This window comes from Dipodomys spectabilis, unplaced genomic scaffold (assembly GCF_019054845.1).
Source record: "Dipodomys spectabilis isolate Male_0828 unplaced genomic scaffold, ASM1905484v1 ptg000063l, whole genome shotgun sequence".
Classification (NCBI taxonomy): Eukaryota; Metazoa; Chordata; class Mammalia; order Rodentia; family Heteromyidae; genus Dipodomys; species Dipodomys spectabilis.
Window position 1 is genome coordinate 604,351 of NW_024870740.1, and position 13,717 is coordinate 618,067.

Below are 13,717 nucleotides of genomic sequence, written 5' to 3' on the forward strand. Positions count from 1 at the left end.
AAAAACAAACAAAAATATGGAAAAACCTGCTTGGGCTAGGGCAGTTGGTCATGGAGAAGTGACCAGAAGACATAGGTGAGTTTAGTAGCAAGGTTGGTTGGTACAGATATCTTTGTCCTCAATTTCCTGTTCTTGTTGAAAATAGCAGTACTTTTGATTTGGAATTGACTGGGAATCTTTCATATGGAAGTTGCATTTACTGGCTTTAGGAGGGCAAAAAGGTCACCGTGCTTTTCTTGCATCTGTTCGTAAGTGCTTTTCACTAAAAATAGTATGTCAGAGTGACATATGTTCTAATGTGTTCTAAGCTCCTCCCGTCACTGAGACCTAGGTTTGTTTGTTTGGAACACAGTTTCACATCTATTTCTATAGAATTGCTTTCTTTTGTGGGATTTTTTTTAAGAGTATCACTTAACTTAAAACAAGGTCATTGGTGCAAGTGTTCATGAATGTGAACTCCTTTGTTGGTGTGGGCTGCGTCTGGCCTCTACATTGTGGGATCATCTTTTACTTACATGGAATTCAATGTAAGGCAGAAACAAGGGAGCATGAAACCATCTGTTAACATTTCGAAAATCCAAAAGTAAGGCATTTGGGGTTGGTGTGCTTATCCAGTGTGAAATAAGATAATACGCTATGCCTATATTAATTCAGCTCTATGCAACTGGTTTGACCTGGGGAGGCTTACTTTAAGAGTGAAATAATAAAAACATATATCCAGATTCAGGTATGTGTAGCAGGTAATATATAGTTAGCTGTGCTAAAACCATTTATAATTCCTTTTTTTTTTTTTTTGTCAGTCGTGGGGCTTGAACTCTGGGCCTGAACACTGTCCCACATCTCTTCAGCTTAAGGCTAGTGTTCTACCACTTGAGCTACAGCGCCACTTCCAGTTTTCTGGTGGTTTATTGGAGATAGGATTCTCACGGTCTCTCCTGCCCGGGCTGGCTTTGAACCTCGATCCTCAGATCTCAGCCTCCTGAGTAGCTAGGATTACAGGCGTGAGCCACCGGCACCCGGCCATTTATAATTCTTTTAAAAATCCAAAAGCATCTTTAGCTTTCCAGTGGAGGTAATTTAAAGCAATAAATGAGAAATAGTTTACTGTAAAATTAACCTTTGTATTATCTCTAGGGTCTTGGGCAGTGGTTCACACCAGTGATCCTAGCTATGCAGGAAACTGAGGCCTGAGATCATGGTTCAAAGCTAGGTTGGGCAGAAAAGTCTGTGAGATTGCATCTCCAGTTAACTAACAAAATGCTGGATTAGAGGCAGGGAACAAATGGTAGAGAACCAACCATGAACAACAAGCTGAGAGTGAGAGGCCCTGACCATGGATACTGTGACCAGATATTGGCGTGCACGTGCATGTGCGTGTGTGCGCGCGCCGCACACACACACACACATCATTTTTAGATTTAGGTGTGAAAGAAAAGGTATTCATAAAAATTTAAAATGATTTGGCAGCACTCATTGCCACAAGTATTAATGCAAGATAAAAGTAAGAATTTTGGAGTTTTCAAGAGAAAATACTCTTACCACCAAAAGTTAAACTACTATAATGAAGCTTTTCTTTTCTTCCCCATGCATTTTCTCCTGACACCTCCCACAAAACTCTCCAAATCTGAATGTCATTATTTGGTCTGTGAGGAAATTGTCTTGGGAATCTTGTTCAATTACATCATGTAGCTAACAGGTGGCAGACATTTTTACTTAAAATCTCTTCCTGAACTGACTATTGTATTTCCTATTCTAATAGCTTTTCCCAAGCTGCAGAGCAGTCTATTTGACTAGAGTCTATTTCTCAAGAACTAGGAGTACATTATCTACCATCTGCGTTTCTGATCTAAATCTTTTCCAGAAAAAACATTCATTTTAATTTGTCTCTAGAGTTTTAGAATTTCTTCAAGATTTCGCTTCATCCTTTCCTTCGGAGTATAAATCCACCTATTTTTCTTCTTCCATTTTATTACTGGTAGTCCTCTGCTCTCATCCTTTCTGTTTTTTTTTCTGCCTCTTTTCTTTTCATCTCTTTTCTTTTTCTTTCTTTCTTTCTTCCTTCCTTCCTTCTCTCCCTCCCTCCTCCCTCTCTCCTTTCTTTCTTTCTTTCTCTCTCTCTCTTTCTTTTTCTTTCTCTCTTCCTCCCTCCCTCCCTCCCTCCCTCCCTCCCCCCTCCCTCTCTCCCTCCCTCCCTTCCTCCTTCCTTCCTTCCTTCCTTCCTTCCTTCCTTCCTTCCTTCCTTCCTTTCTCTTGCCAGGGTCACTTTACCATGCACCCAACTTGGAATGTGGTTAGTAATTTGAAGCTGAATCACCCAGTTACTTCCTTTCCTTAAATATCATTTTGAAAAGAGCTGTCACTAGAAAGACTTATGCAAAAAAAGTATTTTTTTTCTTGGCATTGATAAGGTCAAGTTTCTCTCAGGATTTAAAGTTCTTCAAACTCAACTGCTTATTTTTTTAACCTTTTGTGGATAATGATGAAATATGTGACTTAAAATACAAGAATTTTATTAATTGTTAAAATTTCAGTTTCTTATATATTTTTTATTATGATCTACTCTTATTTATTTCTAAGTTGATTATATCTTGCCACTAGCTAAAATTTATATCATATTGGTATGTTATTTGTAAATCATAAATCCATTCATATTAACCTAAGGTTTTTATTATTTATATATATTTATTTACTTACTAATTTTAGTAAGGGGAGCTAGGCAGAGATTTATTCAGGAGAGGTATTTTATGAAACTAAAGTAAAATGAACTCAACTTCACAAGTAACTAGGATCTGGATCGGGAGAATATTGAGAATTAAACTTAAAAAATTATTTTTCTTTTTGTAATAATTAATATTTTTAGACACTGCTTCTTTTGTTTTTTACTTTTTCCTGTTAGTTCTCCTTATTCTTTCAGATAAGATTCCTTGAGCCAGGCACTAATGGTTCACACCTGTAACCCTAGCTACTCAGGAGGCTGAAATCTGAGGATCACCTTTTGAAGCCATCCCAGGCAAGAAAGTCCATGAAACTCTTACTTCCAATAAGCTACTGAGAAAAAAGCTGGAAGTGGTGCTACGGACCAAGCGGTAGAGCACTAGCCTTGAGCAAAAAAGCTCAGGGTCAGCTTCCTGGTACTGAGTTCAAGTCCCCTGACTGATAGAAAGAAACTCCATCAAACCTGAAACAAAACAACAATAACAAAAAGATTTCTCTATCTTTGTTCTTTCCTTTATGGTTAACTATGTTGGGAGTATACCGGAAGTGACCTGTGGTACTTGTAAACCCAGTACAGTAATGAAAATTGTAGACATTTTAGAATTTCCATGTGGAAAGAATAATTTCTTAGTGTTACAATTGAAAATAGATGGGAAATTTTCTTATATGGCAGGTCACAATAATATGTATTGAATTATACATTTTTAAAAAGGACACACTACTAAGCTGTTATGAATTGGTTGGAAATACTAATCCATTTAGTTTAATGCTAGCAGAATTCACCAAAATATTGGTATTTTTACTTGTTTCCAATGTACTATTGGATCATTTAATATTTTACCAAATAAGTGCATATCAAAAATACTGGGATACAACAACAAATCCTCAAAGAAACAACTGCCCAATAAATAAGTGGGCTAAAAACTTAAAGAGAAACTTCTCTGAAGAAGAAAGAAGGATGGCCAATAGACACATGAAGAAATGCTCAACATCCCTAGCCATAAAAGAAATGCAAATCAAAACAACATTGAGATACCACCTCACTCCAGTTAAAATGGCAAAAATCAAGAACTCTGACAACAACAGATGCTGGAGGGGATGTGGACAGAAAGGAACCTTACTTCATTGTTGGTGGGAATGTAAACTTGTTCAACCATTTTGGAAAGCAGTATGGAGGTTCCTCAAAAGACTTCACATAGAGCTCCCCTATGACCCAGCAATCCCACTTTTGGGCATTTACCCAAATGTTTACAAACAAGACTACACTAAAGCTACCAGCACAACAATGTTTATTGCAGCATTATTTACCATAGCTAAGATATGGAACCAACCCAGAGGCCCCTCAGTAGATGAATGGATCAAGAAAATGTGGTATATATACACAATGGAATTCTATGCCTCCATCAGAAAGAATGACATTTCCCCATTTGTTAGGAAATGGAAAAACTTGGAAAAAAATTATATTAAGTGAAGTAAGCCAGGCCCAAAGAAACATAGGTCCCATGGTTTCCCTTATTTGCAATATCTAGTATACGTATGAGTCAAACGGAAAAGGTCAGATAATGTGATGTTAGGAAAATGAACCCTTAGATATGTATTTTAATGTTTTTTTCTTTCATGCATTTGTTTCTAACGCATTTATAAGATTATTTCTTTGTTGCTTTGTATGTCCCTCCCCCACAGTATAACCTCTGTTTTCACTATATTTGATGTCAGTATAACTTGTGGAGGAGATGGGGAAAAACAATTCGTTTAAGGATACAGGTGGACCTGTTGCAACAATGAGAAGTACAAGTTGTCATGTGGAAAACAAGCTTTACAACGTTGGTGTGGGGGGGGGGGAGGGGGGATTGGGTGAGGGATGAGGGGGGAGGCTGGGAAGGGATGTGAAGGGTAAACAAAGGAGGAGGCTGCAATGCTTGATAAGAAATGTACACATTATCCTGCCCATGTAATTGTAACCCCTCTGTACAGTATGTTCACAAATAAAATAAAATAAAATGAAAAAAAAATACTGGGATAACAACAAGGGAAGGGGTAACAATGCTTGACAAGAAATGTACTCATTACCTTACTCATGTAACTGTAACCCCTCTGTACAGCATCTTTACAATAAAATAAAAATTAAATAGATGGGAAGGGATGGGAAAGGGAAACAAAGGAGGAGGCAACAATGCTTGATAAGAAATGTACTCATTATCCTGCCCATGTAATTGTAACCCCTCTATACAGTATTTTCACAATAAAAAAATTAGGATACCTGAGAACTACACTTTTGAAATATTTTTATTGACATACGTTAATTATACAAAGAAGATTTCATTTGACTTTTCTTTACATGTATACAGCGTATGGGGTCAAACTTATATCCCTTGCCTCTTCCCATCATTCTCCCTTACCACCTCTCCTCCTCCTGTTTTTAAAACAATCCCAACAGAGTTCACTATCCTGCTTCTATATATTCAAATGAACTACTTTGACCATATTTATCCTCATTCACCTTACTCCTTCGGCCTCCCATCTCCTCTTCTCCTGCTGGTACCTCTTCCAACAGAATCTTGTGTGTGTGTGTGTGTGTGTGTGTGTGTGTGTGTGTGTGTGCGCACGCCAGTCCTGGGTGTTGAATTCAGAGCCTGGGCCCTGTATCTGGGCATTTTGTGCAAGGCTAGTGTTCCATTTGAGCCATAGCTCCACTTCTGGATTTTTAGGTGCTTAATTGGAGGTAAGAGTTTCACAGAATTTTCCTTACCTGAGCTGGCTTTGAACTGTGATCCTCAGATCTCAGCCTCTAGAGCAGCTAGGATTACTGGGGCTCTGCCAAGAGCCATTCCCCCCCCTTAAATAAGCAATCAGGATATTCTTGAAAAGCAGGAAGTATTATGTATATATTGAACATTTGGCAGGAAGGTATTTAAGCCATCATGCCTATAACTTTTATGGGGGAACTTTAAGTTTAGAGAACTGTGCTATAAAAACTGCCTGAGAACTAGGTGCCAGTGGTTCACATCTGTAATCCTGGGCAGGAAAATCTGTGAGACTCTTAATTTCCAATTAATCACCAGAAAGCCAAAAGTGGCTCTGTGGCTCAAGTGTGGCTAGCCTTGAGCTGAGGAGCTCAGGGACAGCACCTGGCCCAGAGTTCAAGCCCCACGACCAACAAAAACAAAACAAAACCCAAAAAACAAAACAACACCTCCAAAAAAGAAAACAACAACAAAACTGTCTGAGAACTGAGCCCTTCTTTTTTTTCTCTCTCTCTTTTTAAATCATTAAAAAAAGTTATTGTTGAAAGGGATGATAGGGAAAAAACAAAGGAGGGGGTAACAATGCTTTATAGGAAATGGACTCCTTACCTTGCTCATGTAGCTGTAACTCCTCAGTACAGTATCTTCACAATTATATATATATATATATATATATATATATATATATATATATAAATTTATTGTAAAGGTGATTTACAGAGGGAGTTCATTTCAATAAGCATTATTTAATATGATGATGTACACATAACTTTTGAGCCTTTGTAATCCTCTCTGAAGAATACCCTCCTTTGGTCTTACTGTGTGAATGTCTAGAGGCCTGTGTAATTTATTATGCCCAAGTGTATTTTTTTGTTCAAGCTCTTCTTTATCAAGGCAACATTGTGGCTCCAAAACTACTTGTATAAGTAATGTTTTCATCATTGGCCAAGCCAGCATATTTTCTAAAAGAAAATATTCAATTCTTTGTTTTCCAGTCTCATCAAAGTATCAGCACTTCTTGTGTTTCAATTAGTGCTGCCTGTCTAATCTGTTTTCAGAGGGAGTTAGAACATAAAAATCCTGAAACTAATTTGTCTTGACTTTGGTAAGGAGTTTAGCTTTTATCTTAGTAAATACAAGATAGTATGGGAAAAATAAATTGGTCAAAGGAGAGTAGAATAAATGAAAAGAACAGAAGCAAGAAAAAAGTTTAACTTTTGTGAGCTATTCCTAAAATTATTAATAAATGAAAATAACAGAAGCAAGAAAAAAGGTTAACTTTTGTGAGCTATTCCTAAAATTATTTTTAAAATACAAATTTACTTTATAAAATTTAGTTGAATTTGACTTGAAGTTTCCAGCAAATTATAGATTACTCAAACAGTATTTTAACAGATTTTAATTGCTGAATATTTTCAAAAAATACAAAGTTTATACTAATATTCATGCATAATTTATTTAAAATACTACTTTTCTATGATATAAACAACTTGCAAAGACTTATTCTTCGAGAGTTCCCAGTATATTTAGTGTATGCTGACTACTTTCGTCTTCTTATTTTTCAGTTTTTATATTGACAGTATTCTGTATTGCAACATTTGATATTTATTGAAATATTTGAGTAGAATATATTTGACTATACTAGTCAGATAGTATGACAGCACAGTGTAATCACTATCAAAGCCTCTAAATAACTCAAACTTTTCATTTATATTTGAAGTATAGTTATTATCAACATATACTTTTGCATACTTCATACTAGGTAAAATTTTGTATGTCTACTTATAATTAATTAACACATTTCAGATATCTGTTTGTTTGCTGGTTTATTTATTGTATTGTTCCTGGGGCTTGAACTCAGGACCTGGGCATTGTACCTTAGCTTTCTTGCTCAAGGCTAGCACTCTACCACTTGAGCCACATCTCTACTTCCAGTTTTTTGCTGGTTAATTAGAGATAATAGTCTTACAGACTTTTCTTCCTGGACTGGCTTCAAACTATGATCCTCAGATATCAGTCTCCTAAGTGTATAGGATTAGCCACCAGTCCCTGGCAACAAATACCTGTTTTATCAATTGTGAATGAGGCACTTTAAGACCTGAAAAGCTGAATTAGACATAGATCTTGCCTTAATGTATATACAACTAAAGACTTATATAAATAAATTATCACAAAGCAGATCCTACAATGTATCAATATATCAGATGATAGCCAAGGAGAAAGATTTAAATTCACATGAAATCATAAAATGTGCTTATAGACAATATCTCCTATAACTCATCTTTGAAGGACATTTTTTTTTTTGGGTCCGGTCATGGGGCATGAACTCTGGGCCTGGGCGCTGTCCCTCAGCTCTTCAGCTCAAGGCTAGCGCTCTACCACTTGAGCCACAGCGCCATTTCCAGCTTTTTTCTTTTTGCTTATGTGGTGCTGAGGAATCGAACCCAGGGCCTCATGCATGCAAGGCAAGCGCTCTACCACTGAGCCACCTTCCCAGCCCTGAAGGACATGTTTTACAATACTGAATTTTCATAGATGTAAAACATCTATAAAAACATCCCTACTCTATAATTTGGAGGAAGTACTATTAGGAAAGGAATTTATAATCAATTAAGCATGAACAAGTATTTAATATAGCCAAGTTTCCTGTAAACAGGAGCATTTTATTTGCTGAGATGGAAAAACCAAAACCATTAGGCTATCCTCTGTTGAACTAAACAAGTCCATGGTGGGAAAGAGGGTAAGAATAGACTGGGATGATATTTTCACATTATGTATATGGTAAATTTTAACCATGAGCAATGAACAATAGTTTACTGCAATGAGTGGATAACTGGTCATAGAAGCCAATGAGTCTTCTAACACACATTGTTGTTACTCTTTTGAGAGATGGAATAAGTTACTGCTTGTTGTTTCTTTCTATTAATGACTGAAAGAACGTCCTGGTTATGCTCTTAATCTCTAATGACCAGAGAATAAGGCAGAGAGAAATGTGTAAGCTGAATTGCTTTCCTTCCTTACTGGACTGTGCTTCAGGACAGCAGAGCTCAGGTCACACAGTGCAGAAGTTTAAAGAAATCCCTAAAAGCAATGAATTCCCTAGATTATTTCTTCTTCTGCTTATCTGAGGAAAAAGAATGCTATATTAATTGCTTTCATCAGGAATGAACTTGTTTACCAGAAAGAAGGCATTCTAAAAATAGCTCAGTTTGACTGACATTCCAATAACCATAAAATAAGCATGAAAAAATTCCCTTAAGTCTTAACCAGTGGCTTGAGGCTTGAAGACCTTTAGGAATTAAAATGAACAAAACAAGTATTTCTATTTTTTCTTTGGAGTCCAAGGTGGAAATGCTTCATCTGCATCAAAGTTGGGGTTTCAAGCAAGGGTGAACCCCTAGAGTAAAAAGCCCTGCAGAGGGCTCTGCAGAGGGCATCTACCTATGCACTCATGTCATTTTAACAAAAGAAGCCCCATAGGTTGTGTAAAGATTCTCAACAGGGTCTCTGCCAAGCCTTCTGCTCTCTCTATCTACCATTCTTCCTGCCATCATCCAAAAGTTAAGAATTCTGTCTAATGGTTTCTAGATTGTTGCTTAATGGTTTTCAGAGAAGTGGAGGGACATTCCTATTCTCTTACCTAAGACCTACACACAAGTTTGTTAAATGTTTTGAGTTATGTATCTTTCCGTTTTTCTCTCTTCTGATAGTTGAAACAATCTCCAAAATAAGTAGATATTATCATTGCTATTATTTTACTGGTCTAATTTAAGTCATTGAGAATGATAGAGTTTCTTATAACTGGCCTGAAGAACAGCTGGGATACTTAAAAACTGTGATGGCCAGTTCCCATTTTCCCCAAATTTGCATTTTCTTGGCCTAGAGTGAAACGTGATGATCTTCATGTTATAAAAAGTGTCTAAAGTGGTATTTTAGGATAGAGACTGACTGTTGGTGTTTTTAGGATATAGTAAAACATTAGCAGAATGAACATTTAATAAATGTCTTATTTAATTTTTCATTTTTATTTTTTGGGTCCAGTTATGGGGCCTGAACTCTGGGTCTGGGCGCTGTCCCTCAGCTCTTCAGCTCAAGGTTAGCATGCTACTACTTGAGCCACAGTGCCATTTCTGGCTTTTTTTTTCCTGCTTATGTGGTGCTGAGGAATCAAACCCAGGGCTTCATGCATGCAAGGCAAGTGCTCTACCATTGAGCCACCTTCCCAGCCCCATAAATATCTTATTTTATGCTAAACTAGACTTGACTGGCTGTACTTACTCTTACTAGAGTCTCATTGCCTCATCTTTCTTTACTTTCCCCCCAAATTATCCTTAAGTTGTTGTAAAAAGTGGCTAACATTTAATATTTCAGTTTATTAGTACAACACATCTTAATATCATTCCTTTCATCATTCTTCCCATCCCTTTCAACCCCACACAACCCCTCAATTTTCTTAGTCCTCTTTCCTTACTTACAAGTACTGTTCATCACATTTTTTTTTTTTTTTTTTTTTTTTTTTGTCCGTTGTGGGGCTTGAACTCAAGGCGAGCGCTCTACCACTTGAGCTACAGCGCCACTTCCGGTTTTCTAGTGGTTTATTGGAGATAGGAGTCTCACAGTCTCTCCTGCCCGGCCTGGCTTTGAACCGCAATCCTCAGATCTCAGCCTCCTGAGTAGCTAGGATTACAGGCGTGAGCCACCAGCGCCCGGCTTGTTCATCACATTTAAATGAGGAAGTCTCAGCATCTTTTTTCCAAGAAGCATATGAAAAGTCACTGTAAGGTTCACCAAAAGGAGACCGCCACACAGTTCAGGCAGAAAAGGCATTATTGGGGAAAGAACATGCTGCTGGGCTGCACAAGATGGAAGCCTGCAGGGGCTGCACCAGATGGAGGGGGCAGGCAGTGCCAGGGAGGCAAGGGAAAGGATGAAAAGGGGGGGTGGGGCAACTAATGATGGAGATTGACTATATAGGGAGAGGGCAGGGAGGAGGTGTGGCCACAATGAAGACCTCAGAGCCTGGGGACATCCCACTGCCCCCAGGTGTGACAGTTGCCTGGGTTATGAATGCTGGGTGGGGACTTCTAGGGAAGGAGCCAAGTGTGCACTGAGGGAGAACAAAGGGGAAGGGACCATTTTTTTTCCTGGGCAGAACTAATATTCTAGCCTTTGATAGTTATAAAGGGACATTAATTCTCCCTGGGTACTTCCTGCTGACAAGGGGTGTCAACATTAGAGGTAGAAGGCAGAGATGTCATCTAGTCTGGGAGAAGGAAGCAGTGACTATCTCTTTGGATGAAATCTGAAAGAAATCTTTTGAGGCAGCAGCTGAACAAGAAGAAAAAAAAATATTATTATAGGGCTTACAAATGGCAAAAGGAAGGGTTCAGGGAATAAAATTAAAACATTGGATGATGTAGCTTAACAATTGGATGACTTGAATAGTTCCTGTCTCCTGTGTTCCAGGTAATCCAGGAGTTGGTGGATAATGTCCCTTACAACTTCTGACATCTGGTGACTGGGTGGGGGGAGAGCATCATGGACTGGTTAAGAATAAGCAGTCAGAAGTTGGGGCTGGATTGGAGTGGTTAAGAGCCCAGTGAAAGATCTGGAACATTTCCAGTAACTGGACTATAGATGTCTGCTGTATAGAGATGGGAACTCAGGAAGGTACCAATGCAAATTGTCCTGATCCTAAGGCTCACTATAAGTTCCTGTCCATTAAGAAGAAACAGGTATGAACATTAGAGAGGCATGCTTATTAACTATTTTCTCTTGATCTTCCAGCTCTCATTAAGTTTGAAAGGACAAACACAAAGTGACTCCATTTAGGATGTGACACTATCCCTTCTTACTCCTCTCTATGGTCCCTGTTCCTGAGGACTAGCTTTGTCCAGGGATTCTAGGTGCATGTTGCTGTGATGGCTTGTCCCAATTGACTTTCATGACTCAGTCATAAGGAAACCCCCCCCCCCCCCCCAAATACAGTGAGAGCAGTGGTTATACCGTGGTGGAGGTACATACAAAGCAACAAAAAATCATTTTATAAATATGTTAGCAACAATCACATGAAAGGAAAAACATGTGAATACTTACGTTGGGATTCATTTCACCTAACATCAACTTATCTGACCTTTTCTGCTTATCTCAGACATATACTAGTTATTGCAAATAAGGGAAACCATGGGACCTATACTTCTTTGGGCCTGGCTTACTTCACTTAATATAATTTTTTCCAAGTCTTTCCATTTCCTAACAAATGGGGCAATGTCATTCTTTCTGATGGAGGCATAGAATTCCATTGTGTATATATACCACATTTTCTTGATCCATTCATCTGCTGAGGGGCATCTGGGTTGGTTCCATATCTTAGCTATGGTAAATAATGCTGCAATAAACATAGTTGTGCTGGTAGCTTTAGTATGGTCTTGTTTGTGATCATTTGGGTAAATGGCCAAAAGTGGGATTGCTGGGTCATAGGGGAGCTCTATGTAGAGTCTTTTGAGGAACTTCCATACTGCTTTCCAAAGTGGTTGGACAAGTTTACACTCTCACCAACAATGCAGTAAGGTTCCCTTCTGTCCACATCCCCTCCAGCATCTGTTGTTATTAGAGTTCTTGATTATAGCCATTCTAACTGGAGTGAGGTGGTATCTCAATGTTGTTTTGATTTGCATTTCTTTTATGGCTAGGGATGTTGAGCATTTCTTCATGTGTCTATTGGCCATTCTTATTTCCTCTTCAGAGAAGTTTCTCTTTAGCCCACTTATTTATTGGGCAGTCACTGTATTTGATGTTGGTATAATTTGAGGAGGGGAAGGGCAAAAACAAATCGTTTAAATAGGGATACAAGTGGACCCATTGCAACAATGAAATGTGCAAGTTGTTATGTCAAAAAACAAATTTTACAACTTTAGTGGGGGGGTGGGGGAGGAGGTTGAAGTGGATGGGAAGGGGAAACAAAGGAGGAGGCAACAATGCTTGATAAAAAATGTACTCATTATCTTGCCCATGTAATTGTAAACACCTCTGTACGGTATTTTCACAATAAAAAACAAAAAAAAAATCCCACAATAAACCAAACAAGCAAAAAAAAAACCCAAACCACTTGAAGTGGGCAAAGTATTTTGATAAACATGGTTGATAAAGTTCCATGTGTTATAACTACTCATTTACTACATTTGTCTGATACTAAAAGCCTCGAACATGCCAAATGTTGGAGCGAGTGCAGAACAACTGGAACTTTTGTATGCTGTGGGTCAATTGTCACATAAAACAATACTGTTATTTTGGAAAGGAATTAAGCAGTTTGTAAGACACACATCTGTTATAAAATATAGCCATCCTGTTATCAAATTGCACATTTTAAATATATTTAGCTTATCATTTATACATCAACAACAGTATATAGTTTTTGAAAAAAAAAGTTGTATTTCATTCAAATTTAAGCAGACAGTTCAGCTACCTACTTACATTTGAGCCAAATGCTAGTCTATCAGTTTGGAATTTCTCAAAACAGTAATAAAAATTCCCAGTAAAACTAAAAAAATATTTATTCATATTTTCAAATGTGCTAATTTTCAGTGCTATTAGTTAATTTCTGTTTTTGATTGACATATAACAATTGACCCTATGGCCACAACTTAGAACTGAAATCTAGGAAGTGACTGATGTGACTGTTTCTGGAGTCCTCTGGAAAAGATTTGGGGGTATTTCTAGGCCGTTCCTTCCCTCTCAGGATGTTACATCCCTAGCACATTCTACAGTTATTCTACAGAGCTACAAGTGGGAAAGGGGGAGAACTGGATTAGTCCAAAGCTATCAAGAGAAGTGTTTTGCAAAATTATTTTGAATTAATCATCACATGTAGCTCCTCAATTTCTAAACCCACTTTGAGCCAGGATTGGAAGGAAAAATTAACCTACCTTAACGTTGGAGTAAACAGTTGGAATTGCCTGGATAAGCACACTCTCCTGATTGCATTATTACACACAACCATGCTTACTCCTGGGCAATTTTTATACCCAAGCTGGAAAACAGATGCAGTTGTAAGCATAAATTATGCTCTGGCTAGCTATAGCAGAACCAAAGAGTATCTCTTTTAATTATCCTACCCTTTAGAAAGTTTTGAAGCGAGTCCAATTGTAGAAATGACCTAATTACTAGTTCTTACTTAGGTCTTGATAGTCATTTTAGACTTAAAATAGATTTCTTTTTTTTTGGTTCAGTGATTTATTATTATCATCATCATCATCATC